At 38.9% G+C, this 15,149-nt stretch overlaps 1 protein-coding gene across 1 annotated transcript in view; it reads left to right on the top strand.

Annotated features, from left to right (window-relative positions):
• The first annotated feature begins 4,095 nt into the window (after window positions 1–4,095).
• LDAH (lipid droplet associated hydrolase) overlaps window positions 4,096–15,149 on the top strand; it is a 105,118-nt gene continuing 94,064 nt past the window's right edge. Inside the window, exon 1 of the mRNA XM_021697462.1 lies at window positions 4,096–4,110. The gene's annotated coding sequence lies outside the window, so the exon portion shown is untranslated. The remainder of the gene's footprint in view (window positions 4,111–15,149) is intronic.

Here is a 15,149-nt window from a genome sequence, read left to right as displayed (position 1 = left end):
TCTGTCATGAACCTAGGGATCAAAGAATGATGACAAAACAGATACCCAGAGAGAAGTAAAAGCAGGAGAGAGAATTCTGCCTTGGTTCCCAACTGTTTTTTTTTTTCCAGATCCTGTTTCAACTTTGTACTTAGATCTGGATGCATTCCTGCCCTTGGAGTGGGAAATCAATAGTTCTGTGTGCTTTGAGATGCCTATTTGGCTTTCAAGTGGAAATGTTAGGGAGACTGTCTGATCTATAAGCCTGGAACCCATGGAAACAGTTTAGGCTGGAGATGTGACTTTGAGAGTTATCTCTAAATGGTATCTAAAGCTGTGGGGGTGGGGAGAGAGTTTAGATAGAGAAGTGGATCAAGGACAGTGCTCTAGGATACAAGTCAGCTAGTATTAAAGGACAGTATGGAGGTTCCTCCAAAAATTAAAAATAGAACTGTATGATCCAAGAATCACACTACTAAGTATTTACCCAATGAATACAAAAACATTAATTCAAAGGGATTCAGGCACTCCTATATTTATAGCAGCATTATCTACACTAGCCAAATAATGGAAGCAGCCCACGTGCCCATCGATAGATGAATGGATAGAGAAGATGTGGTATATATATACAATGGAATATTACTCAGCCATAAAAAAGAATGAAATCTTGCCATTTGCAACAACATGGATGGAGCTAGAGAGTATGACGCTAAGCAAAATAAGCCAGTCGGAGAAAGACAAATACCATATGATTTTGCTCACGTGTGCAATTTAAGAAACAAATGAACAAAGGGACCAAAAAAAGAAACAAACCAAGAAACAGACTCTTAACTATAGAGACCAAAATGGTTACGGGAGGCGGGGAGGGGGAATAGGTGAAATAGGTGACAGGGATTAAGAGGACACATACCGTGATGAGCGCTGAGTAATATGTGGAATTACTGAATCACTATATCATACACCTGAAACTAATATACCACTGCATGTTAACTACACTAGAATTAAAATTTTTTTAAATAAATAAATAAAGAGGGGTACCTAGGTGGCTCAGCTGGTTAAGCATCTGTCTTCAGCTCAGGTCATGATCCCCGAACCCTAGGATTGAGCCCTGCATCGGGCTCCCTGCTCAGAAGGGAGTCTGCTTCTCTCTCTCCCTCTGCCCTTCCCCACTGCTCATGCGCTCTCTCTCTCTCAAATAAATAAATAAAATTTAAATAAATAAACAAATAAATGGCACAGGAAATGAGAAGGAATGCAGGAATTACCTTCCACTACATCTTCTGGCTGATTTCTTACCATTTAGGACAGCTCAGTTGTTTCCCTGACTGCCCAACCTAACTGAGCCACTCTCTTTCACATTACCATTTAATTTTCTTTTTTATTTTTTAAAATTTATTTATTTATTTTAGAGAGAGTGTGTGTGTGCATAAGCGTGGGTGGGGGGAGGACAGAGGGAGAGGGGGAGAGAGAGAACCTCAAGCAGACTTCCCACGAAGTGCAGAGCCCAACACAGGGCTTGAATTCACAACCCCAAGATCATGATCTGAGCTGAAATCAAGAGTTGGACACTTACCTGACTGACCCATCCAGGTGCCCCACCATTTAATTTTCTTTTATTACTTTCTTATTTCTTACTTTCTCACATATTGTTTGCTGTCCTTCAAGAAAGCAAAGACCTTTCTGTTTTGTCCCTAGCACCTGAAACAATACCCAGCACATAGTAGGCACTCAATATATATATTTTTGAAAGAATGGATAAATTAATGCTGTGGTGCAAATCTATTTCACAAAAATATTTTGTGGAACTTCTGTTGTGAATGCTAGAAGTGAAGACACTTATACATAGTCTTAGGTAAAAATGACTATAAGTCAAGACCATCGCCCTCCCACAAAGCATTGTCTCTATGCCCATCATATAATGCAGAGCCAGGAAAAGTATGACCTGAGGAATAGCAATAGTAGCAGCTTTATCTGAGTTTGAAATGCAAATTCTAGACCACCCAAGACCTACTAAATCAGAATCTCAGTTTTAATAAATTCTCTGGATGAATCTTATGCACACTAAAATTTCAGAAGCATTGATGGAGGATAATACTAAAAAAGATTATTTGATTTCAAAATATCCAGCCCTTCAAATAAATTAATACATGTACAAGAACATTAGCACTGTCTTTATTCAAGGACTGTATGGAGCATAATTTTCAGGGCAATCTCTGCCTTAATTAGACCTGAAAAAAGTATGGGGAAAAAAGATACTCACACAAAAACTCTGAAATACCAGTTTACCTGGAACACATGCCAAACGGATCCTCACAGGGCACTGTACTCCACTTGAGTGGAATCATTTAAACATAGACTTATGGAATGCTCACCATGTCTCAGACCCTTTTCTAGACCTAAGGAACACAAAGATAAAAGAAGGAAGGGGTACTTGTCCTCTGGAATCTCACAGTCTGATGCTGGAGACAAACACGCACCCTCACAGAAGAAGGCAAATGTGATACAGGACTACAAAGGAGGGACCTCACCACACCTGGGGGCACCAGGGAATGCCATGCCAAAGTGAATCTTGCATATATGTTAGAGTTAGTCAGGGGGGAATGCAGGGAAAAGGAAGGGAACCCCAGCAGAGAGAACAGTGTGCACAAAAATATGAAAGCTTTACTGAAGAGAGCATGGGAATTCCAGAAACAGCAAGGAGAGAAGACGTAGAAAACAATGAGGCTTCTTCAAGTAACCCACGTGTAGAAGAGTAAGTGCTTCAACAATAGCAGAGGTGGTGGGAACTCATCCAAGCATGGTGTACTATATAGAGAGAGTTGTAGAATCCAGCTCTGCCAAGTGACCTTGGGCAAGTTAATTTCTCTGTGCCTTATTTTATCTTGCAGATAAAAATGGGGATAATAATAGAGTGGCCATCAGTCTGGAAAGATAGATTTTTTTTTTTTTTTTTAATGATTGAACGCCCTTGGTTAGGTTTTCTGGCATAGGCTTCTTTAAGGAAATCAGAGTCATAAATCACTTGAGCAGTGCACCACAAACGCACTTGCACTTGCAAGGATTGAAAGAAGGGCTGCATTAATGAATCATGTTCATTGAAATGCACACATTGAGTTGTGCATTAGTAATGAGAGAGAATACCTTGAACATATCGCGTAATGCCATTGTAATGTAATCACTCATTTATTTTGTGTATTTGTGTTTCCAGACTCTGTGGTCACATGTTAATACTGACCTCATTAGGCTGCTATGAGGATTAAAAATGAGTTAATTCATTTAAAAAAAAAAAAAAGCTCCTAGGCAGTGAGAGGCTTTTTCTAAACTCATCGTGTTAACTATTGTATTAAGGAAGTAAAACTGAAAAGTGGAAAGGTAATGAACAAGAGGTACCAGTCTATGCCAACAACTGGTTGGAGAGTGGTGCCTATCACTGAGATGTTGAATACAAAATGATCAAGGTTTCTTTCCTACCTGTAAGTTTCACTGGTTTGCCAGTCTACTCATCTGCTTTTCCCCAACTCCAAAACGATGTCACATTCACTACTGCACTTTTGGACATCTAAACACTGATCACCTACTATGTGGCAGGTGCTGAGAATGGAACAGTTCACAAGACCAGGGTGACCTTTGCTTCACAGAGGTTAGGTGCATTAAGTTCGAGATGAATCGACATTTTCCACATTTTGCTAAAATGCGGAGTAGCAGAGGTTGGCCGTATTACTGCTAATAAACAAGGTCAACTGATAACCAACTGTCCTGCGTTATGTGGGTAAGGGAAAGGAAGAGATGCAACCATTAACGGGCGTAGGAAAAAATGAGCACGGAGAACGGCGTAAGGGAAGCAGAAGTATATCAGAATGACTGAAAAAGAGCAGGAAGACATTCGAATGAAAGGGAAGAGAAAGTTCCAGCACAGCTACACCCTCCCAACGGTCTCGCGGGACCTGGAACACACGCCCCAAGCCAGGTTCAAAACCTTCCAACCCAGAGCAGGTCCCGCGTCTAAACGGACCGCCTCCCCGTAGCGCGGCACGGCGCTGCGCTGTGTCGTCAGGGTAGGCGGGACTTCCGCTCCCGGTGACGTCAAAGCAGGAGCGGTGCGGTGGAGCCGGTTGCTTTGTAGGCGGAGAGGTGAGGCATTGCTCGCATTTCGGTGCGGATGACTTTGCGCGAGGGCTGACGGGCGAGCAGGCACATGGGAGCTAGAGCCCTTCCTTTGTGTGGCTCCTCGCAGAGCCCGTGCTGCCCTGGGCCAGACGGCCCGCAGGGGCATGAATAACCCTGCTGCGACCGCTCGGGGTTCAGAACCACTTTGGTGCTGTTCCAGCAGTCGCTCCTCTGGGCGCAGTAACGAGCCATTTGTACTGCTAACTCTAGCCTGCCGGCCGGGCGTCTTACAACGACCCTTTTGGGGGTTGGGGCCAGGGTATTGGGCAACTAACCAGGAGGAGTGACTACAAGGGGCCAAAGTCTGGGCCGGGGACTCCAAAAATCAGAGTTTTTATACCAACTAAGCCTTCTAACTAGCCCGGACAAGTCACTGTCTTCGCTCCGTGCATCTCAGTTTCCTCACTTGTCCATCGGCGGGGTCATTAAAGGCTCTTTTGGTTTGATCTCAGGTTTTTCCGTAGGATCAGCCTCCTCCCCCAAATTTGTTACACCAGGTACCCTTGAGAATGGACTCCTGGGCCAGTCTTTGAACTTGACACGCCCCTAACCACATGCTTGATGTTCAGCTTTAGTTGCGCAAGTATTTTTTTGCGGCATAGGGGTGCCTTGGTGGCTCAGTCGGTTGAGTGCCCACTCTTGATTTCAGCGCTGGTCATGATCTCAGGGTCGTGGGATCCAGCCCGGAGTGGGGCTCTGAGCTCAGCGCGGAATCTGCTTGAGAGTCTCTCTCTCCCTCTGCCCCTCCCCCTGCTCACGGGTTCTCTTCCCTCTCTAAACTAAAAAATGTTTATTTTTCTGTGGCACCAAGGTCAGAACGGAGCTTGGTCCCTTGAGTTTAGAGTGCAGCATGTTCAGGAAACCATTGAGGCTTTCAGTTGCCTATACCACTTACCCTGCATGGTGGTATTTTACGGAAGGCGTCTGTGCCTTAATTTTTCTCATCTGTAAAATGGGATACATTAGTATCCATTTGTTAAGATTGTTTTATTCATTGAGGTAATTCATATAGCACTTCGAACAGTGTTTTACACACAGTAAGCACTCATTAAACGCCAACTGTTTTGGAATGACAAACCCATACCCCCAGCTCTCTAGAAGATCTTTGCTGCGGGCATCTGGGGTACTCACACTGCTTTACAATCACCCTTCACCCTGAGGCCTTAACTGTAAACTCTCACCCTTGAGTTTTTTATTTTTCCACACAAGGCAGGATGAGACATGTATTCTTTGATTCACAAATTCATTTCTTCCCACAGGAGTAGTAACCTGACACCTGCTTTGTGTCTGGTATGCCAACACTGGAGAGTTCATAGTCTAACGTCGGGACCCATAGTTCTTAGCCACTTTCATTCAAAGAGCAAATCCCTCTGGTGAAAGTGACAGGTATAACAAAAAGCAAAAAGAAACCCAGAAAAGTTAGGAAAATCTTTGGAATCTTTATTCATGAAGGTTTTTGTTTTGTTTTGTTTTGTTTTTTAAACTTCTTTCTGAAACGATAAATAGGAATGTCTCTTTTGGATTTTTTTTTTTTTCCATTTTTCCACCTAAAGATAAAGAAGGCTTATAGACCCAAGGCCCCTCTTCCCAGCATAGGTATATAGGGGGGGCAATCAAAGCAACACAGTAGGTGCTCCTCTAAAATTGGTATTTATTTTGATAACTTAGACCTTTGTAATAGGTGATTTTCTTTTTTTCTTCCTAAAGGCATTTTCTCATTTGTAGTAGTATTATAATGTATTTAATTCTGAAATCTACTTTAAGTACACTTTAAAGAAAAATTAGTATATCACTTTTAATGAGCGTATTTAATATATAAATAGAGCAGGTCATACAAATTTGTAAAATTCTTGGTTTTCACTGATGTCCAGAAGCTGAACGCTCCTTTCTGGGACATTAAAAAATTTATTTTGTGTGTGATTACAATACAATTTGAAGTAATAGTTGGTAGCTTAAAATCCCCAGAGGAGTTATGAAAAAAAAATTTTTTTTTTTTTTTGCCTTTTTCAAGAAAAGAGAAAAGATAATTCTGCAAGTTCATCATGAGTAGTATGTGCTTCAGTTTTGATATTTCCGCAGTGGGGGTGATAGACTTTATATTCATCATATAAGCTCATCCAGTTATACAGGTTGAGAAGAATCTCAATGGAGATTAGTATGCAGTCATTAAAATAGCAAAATCAGATTAAATATAAAAGTTGGGAAAAAAAAAGTTGTAAAATTGCCGGCCTCATGACCACTTATCAAGAGACTGTTGCACAGCATTTTGGTATAATGTGCATCATGCCCTTCCTTCTCTGACCTTCTCCTACAATATTATGCTATGTTTTTGGATTCTGTAATACTGCATAAAATTTCAGAGTGATATGTGACTGGAAAATACTGGAGTAGGAGTCAGAAGACTATAGAATTGATTTTGCCATTTAAAAGCCTTATAACCTTGGACAAATAATATTACAACGGTTGTACTGCCTATTTTGCAGGCATTGTTAAGGTCAGATGAGAAGGATGAGAATGTACTTCACAAATGAAAAGAACTACAAAAAAGAAGGTGGTTTTGGTGCAGTTGGTGAGATGATCATCAAGTCAACATAGAAAATGATTACTTCCTCCAATATGTTATTTGGAGAAAGATGGGATAGAGATAAATTTAATGGTTAGAGCAGATTGTAAAAAAGGTTCTGTTCATGCATTTGTATTATGTGTTGACTTTCAGCTGTATGTTTTGAAGCTTACATGGGGCTGCGTGGTAAGATTCCCAGTTTTTCTCTTTAATTCCACTTACAACAATTGCAATTAAATAAATATATGTGTAGTTTTAATTTTCTTATTTTGAAATAATTATAGATTAACAGGAAGTTGCAAAAACCTGTACAAGGAGGTCTCCATGTGCTATTCAACTAAGCTTCCCCAATGGTAGCATTTGTATAACTGTAGTACAATTTTTAAATCAGAAAATTGGCATTACTATATCCACAGAATTTACTGAGATTCCCCCATTTCACAAGCGCTCATTTGTGTGTGTATACATGTATATAGCTTCATATAACCAACCATCTCATCCCACCCCAGTCCCTAACCGCTGGCAACCACTAGTCTGTTCTCTAACTCTACAGTTTTGCCTATTTCAAGAGTGTAGTATAAACACAGTCATACAGTATTTTGAGATTTCTTTACTTTGCATAATTCCTTTGGGATCCATTCAAGTTGGTGAGTATGTCAATAGTTTGTTTCTTTTTATTGCTGAGTAGTATTCTGTGGTATGATTGTACCACAGTTTGTTTAACCATTCACTTGAAGGACATTTGGGTTGTGTCCAGTTATGGGCTATTATAATTACAACTGCTATGAACCTTTGAAGTTTTTGTGTGAATATGTTTTTATTTCTCTTGGATAAATGCCCAAGAATGCAATTGCTGGGTCATATTGTTTGTATTTGTTAATTTATATGATTATATGCTTTTTCTTCTTCAGCATTTTGATATGGTGGATTACACTGATTAATTTTTGAATGTTAACCATACCTGGAAGAGGTCGCACTTGATTGTTGTATGTAATACTTTTTATACATTGCTGGATTCTTTTTGCTAATATTTTAATATATAGATATAAGAGGTATTGGTATATAGTTTTCTTTTTTGTGTGCTGCCTGGTTTTTACTTTATCAGTGTACTATTATTCTGTAGAGTCTTTAGTGGTAAACCTGTTTCATTCCTGGTATTAGTAATTTGTGCCTTCTCTCTTTTTATCTTTCTCAGTGGAATTTTATTGATTTTATTGGTCTTTTTCAAAGAACTAGTTCTTTATTTAATTCATATTTCTCTACTTCCATTTTTATTGATTTTTGGTCTGATAGTTATCATTTTCTTCCTCTGCTTGCTTTAGGTTTATTTTACTCCTTTTTTTCTAGTTTCTTCATTATTGATTTGAGACCTTTCTCATTTCTTTTTTTTTTTTTAAGATTTTATTTATTTATTTGAGAGAGAATGAGAGAGAGAGAGAGAGCATGAGAGGGGGGAGGGTCAGAGGGAGAAGCAGACTCCCTGCTGAGCAAGGAGCCCGATGCGGGACTCGATCCTGGGACTCCAGGATCATGACCTGAGCCGAAGGCAGTCGCTTAACCAACTGAGCCACCCAGGCGCCCAAGACCTTTCTCATTTCTAATGTTAGCATATAGTGCTATAGATTTCCCTCTCAACATTGCTTTTGTTGCATCTCACATATTTTTATATATTGTATTTTCATTTTCACTGAGTTTTCTGTATTCTTAAAATTTCCTTTGAAACTTCCTCTTTGACCTGTGGGTTATGTAGACATGTGTTCTTTAGTTTCTGAGTATTTGGAGATTTGTCTTGTCTTTCTATTGTCTATTGTCTTTCTGTTTTGTTTGTTATTGTCTTTCTATTATTGATTTCTAGCCTTATTCCATAATGAAGACATAAGCTATATGATTTTAATTCTTTTACATTTACATATGTGTATAACCCAAAATATGGTGTATCTTGGTGAGTGTTCCATGGGCACTTGGAAAGAATGCCTGTTCTGCTGTTGTTGGATATCAGTTACATGTCAGTTACATCCTGTTGGTTGATGGTGTTGTTCCATTCTTCCACATATTGTTGATTGTCTATCTAGTAGTTCTTTTCATTGCTGAGAGATTCCCAACTATAATTGTGCATTTTTCTCGTTCTCCTTTTCAGTTCTATTAGTCTGCTTTGTGTATTTTGAATGTCTATTGTTCATTGCATATACCAGATATCTTTTTGTGGATTAATCCTTTTATCATTATGACATGTCCCTCTATCCAATTATTTTCGTTGCTGTGAAGTCCACTTTTTCTGACAGTAATATAGCCAATGTTGCTTTTAAGAAATAATATTAGCACAATGTATCTTTTTTCATTCTTTTATCTTCAGGCTACCCCTGTCATTATGTTTGAAATGAGTTTCCTATAGACAACATATAATTTGGTCATGTTTCTTTTTAAATCCTTAATACCAATCTCTGCCTTTCAACTTGTATAATTAGACCATTTGTATTTATAGTAATTATAGCTATGTTAGGACTTAATTCAGCCATTTTATTATTTGTTTTCTGTTTTTTTCCTCTTATTATTTTTCTGTTTCTCTTTTCTTGCCTTCTTGTAGGCTACTTGAATATTTTTTAGAATTCCATTTGGGGGCACCTGGGTGACTCATTCAGTTAAGCATCCAACTCTTGATTTCAACTCAGGTCATGATCGCTCAGTCATGAGATTAACCCCCCCCCCCCCATTGGGCTCAGTGCTGATCCTGGAGCCTGCTTGGGATCCTCTCTCCCCCTCTCCCTCTGCCCCTCCCTGCCCCACTTGTGCTCGCGCTCTCTCTTTTTCTCTCTCTCTTAAAAAAAAAAATTCCATTTGACCTATTTATAGAGTTTTTGAGTTTATTGCTTAGTATACTATTTTTTTAGTGATTGCCCTAGATATAACAGTATGTGTACATAACGTCACACTGCCTACTAGTATTGATATTTTACCACCTCAAGTGAAATGTAGAAACCTTACTTAACATTTAGGACCTTTTACCCTCTCCACTTTTTATATATAATTGTCATGTTTCCTCTATATACATTGAGCACCACATCAAATGATGCTATAACTTTTAGTTCAATCATCAAATATGATTTAAGAAATTCATAAGGATAGTCCCGTATTAACCACTGCTTTTAACCATTCCATTGTTCGTCCTCTTCTGAAGTTAAACTTTATTCACTTATTTCTTTCTGTTTGGAGAACTTCCTAAGAATAGGTCTGTTAGTGACAGATTCCTTTAGTTTTTCTCCATTTGAGAATATCTTTATTTCCCCTTCATTTTTGAGGGGTCATTTTTCCTGATACGGAATTTGGGGTTGACAGTTATTTTCCTTCAGTACTTGAAAAATGTTGTGTCACATTTTCCTGGCCTCCCTGATTTCTGATGAGAAATCTGACATTCAAATTATTGTTCCCCTATAGATACTATGTCATTTCTCTCTCTGCTTTTAAGATTTTTTCCCTTGTTTTGGTTTTCTAAAGTTTGACTATAAGGTGCTTTGTATTTCTGTAGTTAAGAAGCTCCCAGTAAGGGGCACCTGGGTGACTCAGTCGGTTAAGCGTCAGCCTTCGGCTCAGGTCATGATCCCAGGGTCCTGGGATCAAGCCCCACATCAGGTTCTCCCACTCCCCCTGCTTGTGTTCCCTCTCTCGCGGTCTTTCTCTGTCAAATAAATAAAATCTTAAAAAAAAAAAAGAAGGTCCCAGTAAGTATGAAAATTTATTATATGAAAAAGATTGCATTTTAATTCAATGGAGAAAAGATGGTTTTAGCACATGTAGCTCTCTATCTGAAAGAAAACAAAGTGGATACTTATATAGGTGGATTAAAAGTTTAAATGTGAACACTAGAATAATAAAAAATGAAAATAAACATCTAGGAAGTTGTATGTAAAATACAGGAGCCCAGAAAAGTGTTGAGGGTCAGTGGTATACAAAATTCTCTTACAAGCCAGTAAGAAGAAGATAAATAACCCATTTGAAACATGGGCATGGAATATAAATAGTTCACAGAAGAAAAAGTTCAAAAGCCCAGCAAACATGAAGAGATGTTCAAATGCACTAGCAGCCAAAGAAATGCAAACTAAAGAGTGAGATATTTTGTACCTGAAGACTTAAAAATAGTGGTACCACTTCTTAATGATAGGATTATAGAGGGAAAATAGATTGCTAGAGGAAATGTGATTCTTACACTCTTTTTCAGAAAACAATCTGGCAATACCTATTAAAATTCTACCAAGTAATTCCACACTCGGGAATCTGGCCATTAGAAACAAAAGACCTGGTATATATGGATATATGTAAGAACATGGGAGATTTAAGAGTACGTACTGTGACATTGTCCCAAAACACTGGGAACTAATTGAGGCCTGTCAACAGGGAAATGGTCACATGAATTATCGTGTACCCATATTATACAACCATTAAAAATAATGAATTGGAGTTATGCTATTTGACTTGGCAGGATTTTCGTGTGTTATTAAGTATGAGAGCAAAATGCATTGAAGTGTGTATAATATGCTTCTATTTATCAAACACTGACAACTCATATTTATCAAAATGTGTATAAATGCTTATGTATATTTATAGTTGATTATAGAAAAACATGGAAGACTTTATACTGAGTTAATAACATGAGTTTCTGAGTGATATGCATGGAAGTGAAAAGAAGTAGAGATGAGGCATGTAAAAGATTAAAAAATAATCAGCTGTTTAAAAAAAATCCCAGCATATATTATATCTCATCCATTCAAATGAAATTATATATATATATATGTAAAATTTCTCAAAGAACATGACCTCTGGAGTCATTCAGACATCTGGGTTCAAATTCTGGCTCTGCCACCATCCAGCTTACTAGTTGTTACATAATTTCCATAATATCTTTTAGTTTTCTCTTCACTTGTTTTGTTGGGGTAGAGGGAGGAAACAATAGTATACATCTCATAAGATTGTTTTCAGGGTTAAGTGGTGCAATATAAAGTGCTTAGCACAGTGCCTGGTTTATAGAAAGTATTCTTAAAATGTGAGCTCTTACTATTGCCTCATTTCTCTTGCTCTTTGACATTTATATATTTTTAAAAATTCATTACCAGCCCCTAACTTACTTGAAGCATTCCCCCACGGCTTACATGATTTTACATATCTTCTTAGTTCATGCCTATTTCTAATTGTTCCTTTTCATTCTTTTGCTGGCTTCTTTTTTTCTTGCTTAGGGATATCCCTCCCCACCCCCCACCCCCTCAAATTCCAGCAGGAGCTGTCTGTCAAAGAATCTTTTGAGTTAGGTGACTGGGTGAATAATGGTACTCTGAATGGTGACAGAGAAGTCAGGATATAGGGTCTGTAGAGTTGATTTTTGAAACAAAATGATTTTTATTTTTGGCGCTTATTAAAGTTTGATGCATCAATGAGGCACCCAGATAAGTGCTCAGTAGTTAGCACTCAGAGGAAGAAGAGGGCCCAGGGCAGAACCTTTGGGTACAGGGAATGGGGGAGGAAAATGTTCTCATTGTAGATGGGGAGGTATCAGTGAAGCCAAGATAAGGGAGCTCCTTAAGAAGGAGCTGGGCAAATCATATCTCTACTGTGATCTTCTGGAGCTTTAGTTCTGTGGCTCCCACTGCCTTCTGGTCTTGTCCCTTATTTTCTTGAAACTTACTATGTTTGTAACTGAATCAATTTCCTTTCCTCCAGCTAACTTCCCTTCCCTGGTAGTTCCCCTTTATGTGCATAGTGCTTCCATTCTCCTCATCTTTAGCATGAAAATCCAAGTCATCTTTGTCATTTACCCTTCCCTGGCTTCTCATCTAGAATCATTACTAAGACTTGAGTCTCACACTCACTCCTTTATTCCCACCCTCATTTCTTGCTTAGGTTATTTTGATAGTTTTCAAACTTTAATGTAGTCTTCTGTTTTTTTCTGTCTTTCACAGTCTTTTTAAAAGAACTACATTAATCAAATCCTTCCCCATTTTATTTTTTTTATTTAAATTCAATTAGCCAGTTTATAGTACATCATTAGTTTCAGATGTAGAGTTCAGTAATTCATCAGTAGCGTACAACACCCAGTGCTCATCACATCACGTGCCCTCCTTAATGCCCATCACCCAGTTACCCCATCCCTCCACCCACCTCCCCTCCAGAAGCCCTCAGTTTGTTTTCTGTAGTTAGGAGTCTCTCATGGTTGGTCTCCCTCTCTGATTTCTTCCCATTCAGTTTTCCCTCCCTTCCCCTATGGTCCTCTGCACTGTTTCTTATATTCCACCTATGAGTGAAACCATATGATAATTGTCTTTCTCTAATTGACTTATTTCGCTCAGCATAATACCCTCCAGTTCCATCCACATTGATGTAAATGATAAGGTTTCATCCTTTCTGATGGCTGAATAGTATTCCATACCACATCTACTTTAACCATTCCTCTGTTGATGGACATCTGGGCTCTTTCCATAGTTTGACTATTGTGGACATTGCTGCTGTAAACATTGGGGTGCAGGTGCCCCTTCGGATCACTACATTTGTATCTTTGGGGTAAATACCTGGTAGTGCAGTTGCTCTATTTTTAACTTCTTGAGGAACCTCCATACTGTTTTCCAGAGTGGCTGCACCAGCTTGCATTCCCACCAACAGTGTAAGAGGTTCCCCTTTCTCCGCATCCCCGCCAACATTTGTTTCCTGACTTGTTAATTTTAGCCATTCTTACTGGTGTGAGGTGGTATCTCATTGTGTTTTTGATTTGTATTTTTCTGATGCCAAGTACTATTGAGCAATTTTCTACTCTCACCACTGTTGTTCAACATGGCACTAGAAGTCCTTCCCCATTTTAAAAACCGTCAGACTTCCTGTGCCTTCACATTTTCCCAAACCATTCAGAAAAAGTGAGATATTAGTAAGAAAGGTTAGCAGGATCACCATTGACAAAATTGGTCAAATTGCTTTTAGAAGGTTGTATGTATACTTTGTCCCTCTCTTAAAGGTTCAAAAATTCTTATTAGTGTAATTTGAAAAGTTCTGCAGAACTGAAATTTATATATCTTTGTTTAACCTATTTTGGCAGATTGTGTTTTCCAAAGTTGGCCACAATAACTCCCATACTGCGTATTCTTCCAACAATCAAACTTTGACATGCCCTCTATTGAGAGAGGTCCTTTTTTCCTCCCTTTGAATATGGGTGGGCTATGGCTAACGTGGAAGTGATGCCGTGTGACTTCTGAGGCTAGGTCTCAAAAGGTCACATGGTTTTAATCTGGCCCTCTTGAGAAATTGCTGTTGAAACTCAACCATCATGTTCTGAACAAGTCCAAGTAGTCCATGTGGAGAGACTGTATATAGTCAGCCCATGTATGTGTTCCTGGCCCAAACCTGACAACAGCATCTGTCATCAGACATGTGACTAGAGGTACTTCCAGATGACAACAACTCCTGCCCTCACTGAACATATCACACCCAGCCGTTGAACCTTCTCAGCAAAGGCCCCAGACATTATGGATTAGAGATGGACTATTCTTGCTGTGCTGTTTGTCAATTCCTGACCCAAAGAATCTCTGAGTATAATAAAACAGTTGCTTTAAGCAACTAAGTTTTGGGGTAGTATGTTATGTAGCAAGAGTAACTGGAACACTCATAAATATATATATATTTACATATATATATGATGTATATGTATTATCTTGTTATTTGTGAATGACAGTTTTCTTTCTTCTTAGCCAATCCACATACATTTATTTCTTTTTGTGTTGTCTTACATTGGCTAGGACCTCAAGTACAATATAGAAGTGTTAATGGCAGATTTCTTTGTCTTGATCTCAAACTTTCAGAGGGGCTTTCAGCATTTCACCCTTAGTAAAATGTTTACCGTAGGTGTTTTTTTTTTTTAAAGGTTTATTTATTTATTTGAGAGAGAGAGAGCATTGGGGTGGGGGGAGGGCGGGAAGAGGGAGAGGGAGAGAGAATTCCAAACAAGCCTGATCTCATAACCCTAAGATCAGCACCGGTGCCAGGACCAAGAGTTGGGTGCTCAGTGGACTGCGCCACCTAGGCACCCCACTGTAGGTGTTTTTTAAGATACTTATATTTCATCAAGGAAGATCCCTCTATTTCTCCTTTTCTTTTTTTTTTTTTAAAGATTTTATTTATTTATTTGACAGAGAGAGACACAGCGAGAGAGGGAATACAAGCAGGCTTCCCGCAGAGCAGGGAGCCGGATGTGGGGCTCGATCCCAGGACCCTGGGATCATGACCTGAGCCGAAGGCAGACGCTTGACGACTGAGCCACCCAGGCGCCCCTATTTCACCTTTTCTTAAAGAGATTCTTCATGATTCTTTATTGGATTTTATCAAATGTATTTTCATTTCATTCATTGGTTGAGATGATTCAATGATTTTTCTCCTTTATTAATGTGATAAATTGACTAAATTTTGAATGGTT

This window comes from Neomonachus schauinslandi, chromosome 10 (genome assembly GCF_002201575.2).
Source record: "Neomonachus schauinslandi chromosome 10, ASM220157v2, whole genome shotgun sequence".
In the NCBI taxonomy this organism is placed as follows: domain Eukaryota; kingdom Metazoa; phylum Chordata; class Mammalia; order Carnivora; family Phocidae; genus Neomonachus; species Neomonachus schauinslandi.
The sequence above is the reverse complement of the archived record's forward strand: the minus strand, read 5'-3'. Positions and strand labels throughout refer to the sequence as shown.